At 40.5% G+C, this 11,215-nt stretch overlaps 1 long non-coding RNA gene across 1 annotated transcript; it reads right to left on the reverse strand.

Annotated features, from left to right (window-relative positions):
* Positions 1–388: 388 nt before the first annotated feature.
* Positions 389–11,162, reverse strand: LOC142876379 (uncharacterized). The gene is made up of 3 exons (XR_012923283.1): positions 10,993–11,162; positions 7,654–7,682; positions 389–772 (listed from the first exon to the last, which is right to left on the reverse strand). It is a non-coding gene; the product is annotated as an uncharacterized LOC142876379 (long non-coding RNA).
* Positions 11,163–11,215: the final 53 nt, after the last annotated feature.

Consider the following 11,215-nt stretch of genomic DNA (forward strand, 5'->3'; position numbering starts at 1 on the left):
TCTCAAAAAAAAAAAAAAAAAAACTCAGGACAATTAGCTAAAACATTGAGGGTTTACTCTTAGGTAGGTAATACACAAGGGAGAACAGTCCCAACAAAGACTGATGCCCAGTCCAAAGACAAGGGTGGACTAATAAGGGCAAAAGCAACACAGGTTCATAGGGAGAGGCAATTGACTGGTTCAGACAAGTCTTTAGTTTGTCCTCTCAGTGTTGCTTGGCTGTAATGGAGATGAGCTCTAATTCCATTTGTGGTTTTTTTTAGAACTTTATTGACCCAATAAGTCCATTAAGTTGAGTCCAGATAGAAAGTTGGAGCATAGATCACAAACGTAGCAAGTTCCTCATCAGGCTGCATTTTTTTGTTTTATTTTGTTTTGGTTAGTTTTTGCTGATTCTGGTCAGTTCTCCAAGAGGCAGTTGCTTTGGTTCCTGGGCCCCTGACTGTGTGTTTTCTTGCATTTTATCACCCAGCCAGGCTCAGAGCCACACAGTGGGTAAGTCCATCTGCACATGCCCAAGGCTTAGCAAAAATTTCCTTCATCATTTCATTTTTCCAGATGGACCTGAGCCACAGAGCAATTAAATAAACTTCCCTTGATCACACAGTTGGGAAGTAATAGAGCCAAACTTCAGTAGATATGGTTGGTAATTTATTCTTCATGTGAATCAATTTCCTGATGCCATTCTGCCCTGCAGGTTCCCATATGGGCCAAGTCTTCCTGGTCAAGCAGGCTGACTTCTGAGTTAGTGCATTTAATTGATCACTTTGCTCTACCATTTTTACGGGAAAGAGAAAGAGAAAGAGAGTTTATTACTTACAACTTACATGAACTAAGCAAGTTATTTAGCTTCCTTTTCTCATCTGTAAAATGCAATAACAATAATAATACATACATACATACCTAAAAGGCCACTCAATTTAAATTATTCTACATAATTTTTTAAATAGCCTACCAATTTATGATCCATGACTACCCCCTAGAGGTCAAATTAAAACACTGACTCCATAAGTATACTAAATATTATAAAAAATATAATCCCTGAAAGCTTTTTTTCTCCCCAAACAGTCCACTCAAAAAGCCAGTAGAGTTGTCAAAAAGAACAAGGAAGGGTTGGGCCAGTTGGGTACTGCAGGGCAAAAAAGTGCCAGAAAATCAAGTCCCACGAAAATAAGATACCACCAACAGCAATGAACAACACACACACACACACACACACACACACACACACACACACACACACACACACACATGCACTACATGATGCTCACACAATTTATAAGTCATGAAGAATATCCATTGTAAATGTGTAATTCAACGATTTTTAGTAACTCTCTAAAATCACAATTCAGCTTTAGAACATTTTTATCATCCCCAAAAGTTTACTTGTGCCCATTTGTAGTCAATTCCTGCTCGCCCTACCCCCAGGCAACTATTAATCTGCTTTCACTCTCTGTAGGTTTGCCTTTTATGGAAATTGCACAAAAAGTAAATCATATAGTATGTAATCATTTTTGATTAGTGTCTTTCATTTACCTTTGTGTTTTTGAAGTTCGCCCATGCTGTAGCATTTATCAATTTGGCCCTTTAAAATTGTTGAATAGCATTCCGTTATGTGAATATACTTTGTTTTGTTTATCCGTTCACCACTTGATGCACATTGGATTGTTTTCACTTTTTAGCTGTTTATGAAATGGTGCTATGAACATTTCATGTACAAGTCTTTGAGTGGGCATACATTTTTATTTCTCTTGGATAGATATCTAGGAGGGGAACTGCTGGGTCATAGTTAAAGTTTAAATTTTAGTAGTTGCCAAACTCTTTTTAAAGTAGTTGCAACACTATACATTCCCCTCAGCAAGGTTTGAGGGTTCTAATTTCTCCACACCCTCTCCAACACTTGTTACTGTCTGTCTTTCTGTTTATAACCATTCTAGTGAATGTGTAGTGGTATCTCATTTGGGTTTTGATTTGCATATACCTAATAACAGAAGATCTTTGCTCATTAGCTCTTTGTCTCCTCATATCTTCTTTGGTGAAATATCTATTCAAATTATTTGCCCATTTTTTTTTGTTTTTGTTTTTGTTTTATTTCGGCATATTATGGGGGGTACAGATTTTAAGGTTTCAATAAATGCCCTTTCCTCCCCTCCCCCCACAAGTCTGAGTTTCCAACATGACCATCCCCCAGATGGTGCACATCTCACTCATTATGTATATATATACCCGCCCCCCTCCCCCCTCCCCCCTGCCCAATACCCTATTACTGTAGTACCTATGTGCCCATTTAAGTGCTCCTCAGTTAATACCAGTTTGCTGGTGAATATATGTGGTGCTTGTTTTTCCATTCTTGGGATACTTCACTTAGTAGTATGGGTTCCAGCTCTAACCAAGAAAATATAAGATGTGCTATATCACCATTGTTTCTTAGAGCTGAATAGTACTCCATGGTATACATATACCACATTTTATTAATCCATTCTTGGATTGATGGGCACTTGGGCTGTTTCCACAGCCTTGCAATTATGAATTGTGCTGCTATAAACATTCGAGTGCAGGTGTCTTTTTTGTAGAGTGTCATTGGATCTTTTGGGTAGATGCCCAGCAATGGGATTGCTGGATCAGATGGTAGATTCACTTGTATCGCTTTAAGGTATCTCCATATTGCTTTCCACAGAGGTTGAACTAGTTTGCAGTCCCACCAGCAGTGTAGGAGTGTTCTATTTGCCCGTTTTAAAATTGGATCATCATTCATTATTGTTTTGGGACCTTGTTGTTAGGTAATTATAGTTGTTACATCTTCCTAATATACTTGACCTTTTATTATTATGAAATGTTCCGTTTGTCTCTAGTAATATTTCTTAACCTTAAATCCTATTGTGTCTGATTAATACAGCCACTTCAGCTCTCTTAGGGTTACTGTTTACATGATATATCTTTTCCCATCCTTTTACTTTCAACCTCCTTGTGTCTTTGAATCTGATATGTGTGTCTGATAGCATATAATTGAATCTTGCTTTTAAAAACATCTAGTCTGACAGTGTCTGTTTTTTATTATGTTTGTGTTTAGTCAATTCGCATTTAATGTAATTATTGATGGAGCTGGATTTATGTCTGCCATTTTGCTATTTGTTTTCTATATTTCTCCTGTCTTGTTTTTCTGTCCCTCCTTGACTGCCTTCTGTGTTAAAAAAATATTTTTAGCATATAATTTAAATGTATCTATTGATTTTAAACTATATTTTATTGAATTTTTTCAGTCATCAATTTTTAAAAAAAAATGTTTAGAGACAGAATGTCACTCTGTCGCTCAGGCTGGAGTGCAGTGATGTGAACATAGCTCACTGTAACCTTGAACTCCTGGCCTCAAGTGATCCTCCTATCTTGACCTCCTAAAGTGCTGGGATTACAGGTGTGAGCCACCATGCCCAGCCACCTTGAGTATCTTGAATCTGTAGATGAATGTTTTTCCTCAAATTTGGGAAGTTTTTGGCCATTATTTCTTCAAATATGTTTTCTTTCCCTTTCTCTTTTATCTTTCTGGGACTCCCACAGGTGTTCCACTTATCATATGTTGGTATGTTTGATGATATACCACAGATCTCAGAGGCTCTGGTCATTTTCTTCCAACTTTTTTCTCTCTGTTCTTCAGATTAGATCATTCCTATTCAGCTGTCTTCAGATTCAGTGATCTGCCATCTCAAATCTGCTGTTGAATCCATCTAGTGAATTTTTATTTGTTTTTATAATTTTTGACACTAGAATTTCCATTTGATTCTTGTTTATAGTTTCTTATTCCTTATTGAGATTTACTATTTTGTTGAGTCATTATCATTAAATTTTTTTCTCTAAACATGGTTACTTATAATTCTTTGAACATATTTCTTATACCTGCTTTGATGTCTTTGTTTGATAAATACAACATGGAGGTCCAGTCAGTGACAATTCTCTACTGATGGCTGTTTTTTTTCTGAGTATGAATCACATCTTCTTGTTTCTTTGCATGTATCACATATTTTTGTTGAAAACTGGGATTTAAAATAATATGCTGTTTCTGATGCTGAATAAAGAGTGAAAAGTAAAAAAAAAAAGTATAAAAATAAATTTTTAAAATAATACACTGTAGCAATGCTGAATTTTAATTTTGTTGTTGTTGTTGTTCAAGGATTGTTTCTGTTGCTGGCTGTTTTTTTGTTTGTTATTTGTTTTGTCTTTTAGTAACTTGCCTGGATTAAATCTGTACAATTTGTCTTTCTAGCAGTGTTCTAGAGTTGTATGTCTCAGGTTTTTTTTAAATCCTTACTTTATTTTTCTAGCTTGGCTTCCTAGGGTATGTTAGTGGTAAACCAATGATTAGTCAGAGGTTTTACCCAAATACCTTGTGCTAGAAAGGCTTCCACTCTCTGCCTATGAATCTGTGTGTGGGTTTCAAAGTGCATTCAAAGTCTGGGCATTTTTCAAGTCTTCCTCAGATTTGCTTTTTCAATGGTACTTCCTTGTGTTTGGGGACAGTCTCCAAGTCTGCCGGGAATGTGTGCAGAGCTTGAGCTCCCCAGATCTTGCCTGTATATGAATGGTGCAGCCTTCCAGCCAGCCAAGGATGTGGAGAGAGTGCATACAGTGCCTCTGCAGCGTTCCCATTTTCAGGATCTCCCTGCTAAACGTCTGGCTTCACTGACAAGTGGGACTGCAACCTCAGGCCAGCAGAGCAACGGGCCTTCCCAGTTCAGTTCTCACTGAGCTTGGTATTCTTGTTGACAGCACTCCTTGGCATATGTTTTCTGCCTCTGCTCTAAATCAAGTCAGCCCTTTCCAACAACAGCAAAGCTGCTGGTTTTCATAACTGGCTCTGCCCTGCAGCATGGATGGAGGGGAAGAGAGAGATACGAGCACCCCAGGCAACAGCACCACAGAGTCCCACCATTCTTAGCTGAAGTTCAGCAGTTTTTCATGAATAAACACTTCTCAGTGTGCCATGTGCATTTAGTCAATTTCTAGAGCTCTGAAATGGTTGTTTTTGACAATTCTGTCCAAGTTTTATAGTTGTTTTTCAAGAGAGATTTTGTGAACTCTTCATTCCACCACCACCAGAACTCCTGCCCAGTTGACTATTCTTTTTGTTCTGGTAAATACACACAATATAAAACTTGCCATTCTAACCATTTTAAAGTGTACAATTCAGTGGCACTTTGTACATTCACAATGTTGTGCATCCATCATCACTACCTAGTTCCAGAACATTTTCATCACCCCAAAAGGAAACCCTGTACTCTTTAATAGTCACTCCTCATTCTTCCCTAACCCTAGCTGTGCCAACCACTAAACTGCTTTCTGTCTATGGATTTGCCCATTCTGGACATTTCTTATAAATGGAATCATACATCATGTGGCCTTTTGTGTCTGGTTTCTTTCATTTAGTGTAATGTTCTCAAGACTCATCATGTTTTAACACGTTTTGGTTATTATTTTACTTTATTCCTTCGTATGGCAGAATCATATTCCATTATATGAATATATCACATTTTTTATCCATTCATTTGTTGAAGGACACTTGAGTTGTTTCTACCTTTTGGCTATGGTAAATGGTGCTACTATGAATGTTTGTGTACAAGTTGTTTGAACACCAGTTTTCAATTCTTGTGGGTACCTACCTGGGATTAGAAGCACTTGATCATATGGTAATTTCTATGTTTTAAACTTCTTGAGGAGAAGCCAAATTATTTTCCACAAGGGCTGCACCATTTTACATTCCCACTAGCAATGTACAAGGGTTCCAATTTCTCCACATCTTTGCTACTTATAATTTTTTGAGATAGCCATTCTAATGGGTATGAAGTGGTATCTCATTGTGGTTTTGATTTATGTTTCCCTAATGACTAATGTTGATTTTGTCATGCACTTGTTGGCCACTTGTCTATATAAGTTTGGAGAAATGTTTATTCAAATCTTTTACCCATTTATTAATAGGACTGTTTGTCTTTTTGTTGTTGAGCTGTAAAAGTTCTTTATATATTCTGAATACTAACCTCTTATCAGATATATTTGCAAGTGTTTTCACCTGTGGGTGATCTTTTCGCTTTCTTGGTAAGTGTCCTTTGACATATAACAGCTTTTAATTTTGATGAAGTCTAATTTATCTTTTTATTTTATTTTCTTGCTTGTGCTTTTGGTGTCTTGTCTAGGAAACCATTACCAAATCCTTGGAACAATTTTAAAGCTTATTATTTTACTGTACATTGTTCAAGGCTGAACTGTTTGCAAATATTTTGTCTTAGAAACCTCATCTAAAACTTCACTCCAGAAAAAAATATAACTTGAAAAAGAAAAATCACACACAAATATATTCTTTTTCATTTTAGATCTATTGTTTAAATGTAGGAATCTGTAGTGACACAGTGTTCGGAGACACAAACTGTGTTCAAAGGAAGCTTGAAGGAGCTCAAACAATTCTGAACCAGTAAGAGCTTATATTTCACATAAACACATGTAGCTCATCCAAGTGTCTTGGGGACCTATTGTATAATAAGTTTCCCAAATTAACTTTTATATGGAATACAAATGTTTATTAAGTATAAATAATAAAAATGTGCCAATTTGAATCATATTCAAGAGCATTCACAACAACTATTTCAACTTAGAAACAATGGAAAGATTTTTTTCAGGAGGAGTATTTTGTGAATGATATTGTTCAGAGTTGCCTGAGCACAAATGGAATAAAAAGTGACTGACTTCTTAGTTGTTTTATTATTGTTTTAAAATTCTCTCCAGACAATATACCCCCTTATTGTTTGCACCCAGAATAGATTGATTCTAACTGTCCTGTTCTTACTACGTTATAACTTTTCTTGGAAAAAGTAGTTTTCAGAGTGTGGTCCCCTGGCCAGCAGCCTCCGCATCACCAGGGGAGTTGTTAGAAATGAACATTCTCGGCTTCACTCAAGACCCACTGAATCAGCGACTCTTGGAGTCGAGCTCAGCAATCTGTGTTTTAACGAGCCTTTGGGATGGTTCTGATGTGAGCTCAGGTTTTAGGACCACTGTTGCGGAATATGGAACCTGCCAGACCTAGGAAACTGGGGTCTAGGGCACTGGGGAATCCGGTCCTATGAGATGGTACTGTAAGGCAGCAGAAGTGAACGTGGCCACCAGCTCTAAATTCTGGCAGACTTGGACATCTGTCCCTCCTGCTGTCAGTGAAGAAAAGCGTCCCTGGCTGGCAGATAGAATGTTTTAGCTTCTGGTCTCTCAAACAGTCTTCACAATACAAACACTGACTCAGTTAAGAATCAAAGAAAGAGTCTTGGAGACTGTGGTTGCTAAGAGTGGTGAGGTTTAATTCGGTTTGTTCATTTCATTGGGGATCTTGCTGCTTTGCAGCACTATATAGCACCTGTGCCACCACACTTGTGCTTACTGCTCCTCCCCGGGCTGTTTCTCTGTACAAACACACCACCTCCAGTGTTGGCAGCCCACAGTCTGTGATTCAGCCTCTGCAGGGAGCCCAGCACCCAGTGTGCTAAGAATAGAATTTTCCATCTCAACTTTATTTGAAAGGAGATTTTCCTTCTCTGCTTCATTCATCAGATACTAAAACTCTACTAAATGCCAAGGAATTGTGCGGTGGGCTGGGGTTACAGTGGTAAACAAACTGACCTGGTCGCTGCTTTCAAAGTGCTCTTTCTCTAGAAGGAAAGAAGGGGATTTAAAAAATAAATACAGATACAAATTGAGCTAAGTGTGATTATGATCTCTAACTTCTCCCTTCAGAAATACAGGGAGAAAATGATCCTTCCCACTTTCCCACTCATGTCACCTACCTAAAGCTCCCTAAAGATGAGCTTTCTAAAACTTAATGCCATGTGGAAAGATGTGCTTCCTTTCTATTGCCTTCAGGCACCTGCATCTAGGCTTGAGCTCATCACTGACATCATATGCTAATGTTCTAGAGCATTTAATGAGAGAAGTAGTATGGTATATAATAATTATAACTGTTGTGATATTTATACCCTTTGGCCCTGTCATTTCTGGAAATCCCTCCAAAGGGGATAATGTAGTCTTTTGAAAAAAAGCTATATTGCTAAAGATAGTTACTGCAGCTTTATACATTCAGTAAACAAATTGACTACTCAGTTATTTTGCTAGTGTGAGTACATTGCTTGATCTCACTGGGTGTCACGGAGTAAAATGGGGCAATAAATTCTATCTCAAAAAGTTTGTGTGGACTAAATATCTGTGAAAATATCTCCCTAGCACTGAGCCTGACATAGATCAGATATATTCTATATGGGTTCATATCACCTTCTCTTTCTAATTGTGTTGTGTTTTATTATGTATTAATATATGAATATAAGAAAGGATCTGTACAGTTTTTTCTACATATGTTAGTTGGCCAATTAATTTCTTTCTATTTATAGTAGAGACGGGGTCTCGCTCTTGCTCAGGCTGGTTTAGAACTCCTGACCTTGAGCAATCCGCCTGCCTTGGCCTCCCACTCCCAGAGTGTGTACACTTTTTATATCACCACCACTCCCCTCACAATGGACAGAATTCGGTCAGGGACTGTTGCCTCTTGTCCCCTTCCCTGGCATTCTGAATGGTAGCATGCAGGTGTTAAATGGTTGGACTGTCCTAACCTTGACCACCATCAAGTGTCGTCCTTTCCTCGGGGCTAACCCTCTGCCTCGCCTGGTTCCCAGGCCCCCCCCCCCCCACCGGCCTGTGGTCCATGTGCAGGGACAGGAGCTTCTGAGTGCCTCTATGCTGGCCACAGCATCCCCACGGGAACAGCAGCAGTTGCTGGATGAATGAATGACCCCCTATGCTTGCAGAAGAAGAGGGGGCCAGAACCTGGTGCCAATCCAAATACCAGTGGCTATTCTTTACTGGGATTCAGTTTGGTTTTTTATTAACTGTCCTCCCCACAGGAGAACATTTGTTCCTGCTCATCTGAACAAGGCATTCAAACCTGGCAGGAAAGATTAGAGGAAGAGATGCACAGGGCAAGGTGAGGGTTGTGGGGGATGAAGAGCTTCCACACCCTCTCTAGGCATGCCATCCTCCAAGCACATCGATGTGTCCACCAACCTGGCAACTCCCCAAACTCTGTTTAGAGTTTCTACATGGGGTTTTCATTACCTGGGGATGATGATTAAATCATTGGTCATTGGTGATGGAACCCAATTTCCAGTCCTCCTCCCCTTCCCAGAAGTCAGGGGTGGAGCTGAAATTTCCAACCCTCTAATCGTGTGGTTGGTTTCTCTAGTGACCAGCCCCCATTCTAAAGCTGTCCAGGGGTCCCATCATGAGTCCCCTGTTTAGCATAAACTCAGGTATAGCCAAAATGGGCTCATTATGAATAACAAAAGACACCCATAGCACTCAGAAAATTCTAAGTGTTTTAGGAGCTCTGTACCAGGAACTGGGACAAAGACCAAGTCTATATTTTTTATTATATCACACCCAAATAAAGGATACCTATTTAGATTTTTCTCAAGGGTGACCTTGTTGGTTTGGAATAGTGATGGGTGCACTGTACACAGAGTTCTCCTAATCAGATCCCAGAGCCTCATTTCTATGGGCATCATCTCCCCAGTTTGGCCTGAGGTTAGTGAGGTTAGCTGCATGCGTATACAGCCACTGCTTAGTTCTGGGAACACAATGGGTACCGGTCTTGGTGTCAGAGATCTTGAGCTAGTAAAAAGAGAGAGACATGCCTGACTACAGTTATAGGTATGTTCCAATTGACTTCTAGACTTGGGGGCCATGGACTGTGTTGGTAGGGGATTTAGATGAGTGAAGCTTAACTAGGCCCTTTGACAAGGACTGGTGGGTGCCTCTCAGTGGAGAAAGGAGAAAGAACCCAATGAGCAAAGGCAGAGGCAAGGAAAAAGAGCCATGGTAAGTAGATGAGGAGCTGGCATGGAAGTCAGGTCTACTCTGGGTAAGCATGGCCCCCTTGTCAAGGGCCTTGTTATCAGCAGCAGTGATTTAAGCAGGCAGCTCTAGAAAGTTTAGGCTTATTTTAAAGAAAGATCACTCTGGAGGGTGGATTGGCAGGAGAGAGGCACTATCAACTCTTCCCTAGTCTACTGCTTAACCTCCTGGTCTCCAGGGTTCCACCCAATCCGTTCTGGGCCTAGTGATCAGAGCACTATTTCATTATTGTTATTATATTTTTATTTTTTGTTTTAGAGATGGGGTCTCTCTATGTTGCCCAGGCTGGATTCTAACTCCTGGGCTCAATCGGTCCTCCCGCCTCTGCCTCCCCAGTAGCTGGGACTACAGGGATGAGCCACTGAGCCTGGCTCAGAGCACTATTTGAAAACATAAATGTGACCATGTAACTTTCCTGTTACAACTTCTTCAATAGCTCCTCAATGCCCCCAAATCTTCACATGGCTTACAGTGCCCTGTATGACCTTCATGGTGTGACCCCTGCCTACATCTCCTGCCTGAATTCATGCCCTCCACCCCCACCCCCTATGCTCTGGCCTCTCCTTTCCTTGAGTGTGCAGAAGCTGTCTCCCCTCCCTGAAATCTTTTCCCACTTCTCTGGCTGGCTCCTTTTCCTTCAGGTTTCACCTTCAACGTCACCTCGGGGAGGTCTTAAGCCCCCACTCTAACTAAAACAGATGGCTCCATTATTTTCTACCACTTATGTCAATCTGTGATTTCTGTGATTTATGTATTAGTCTAAGAGTTGGCAAACTTTTTCCCTAAAGGACCAAGGGCCAGACGGCACATATTGCTGGCTTTGCAGGCCAGAGCTCCTGCCCTGGAAGCAGGAAAGCAGCCGCTGATAACCGTCTTAAAGGAATGAGCGTGGCTGTGTTCCAACACAATTTTTTCTATGGACACTGAAAACTCAATTTCATACGATTTTCACGTGTCACAAAATAATCTTTTGATTTTTTTCTCAATTATTTCAAAATGGAAAAACCATTTTTAGATCCCAGGTGGTCCAAAAACAGGCGAGCAGGGCGGCCCGCAGACCTTTGATTATTTGCAGTTTACCATGTGCCAATAACACCCCGGTTGATTCGGTTTGCCACGGTTTGTTTCCCACGACTTGGCGAGCACTGGGCGCGCTGGGGAGAACGCTCCCCGGTCCAGCCCCGTGTCCCTAGCCCGGCGCAGGAGGCTCCCTGCTGCGGGACGCAGGTCTACACAGCAGGGCGGGGCGGGGCCTGAGAGCACGGCGCTGAGGAGGCGGGGC

The sequence above is a fragment of the Microcebus murinus genome, chromosome 2 (assembly GCF_040939455.1).
Source record: "Microcebus murinus isolate Inina chromosome 2, M.murinus_Inina_mat1.0, whole genome shotgun sequence".
NCBI classification, from domain to species: Eukaryota; Metazoa; Chordata; class Mammalia; order Primates; family Cheirogaleidae; genus Microcebus; species Microcebus murinus.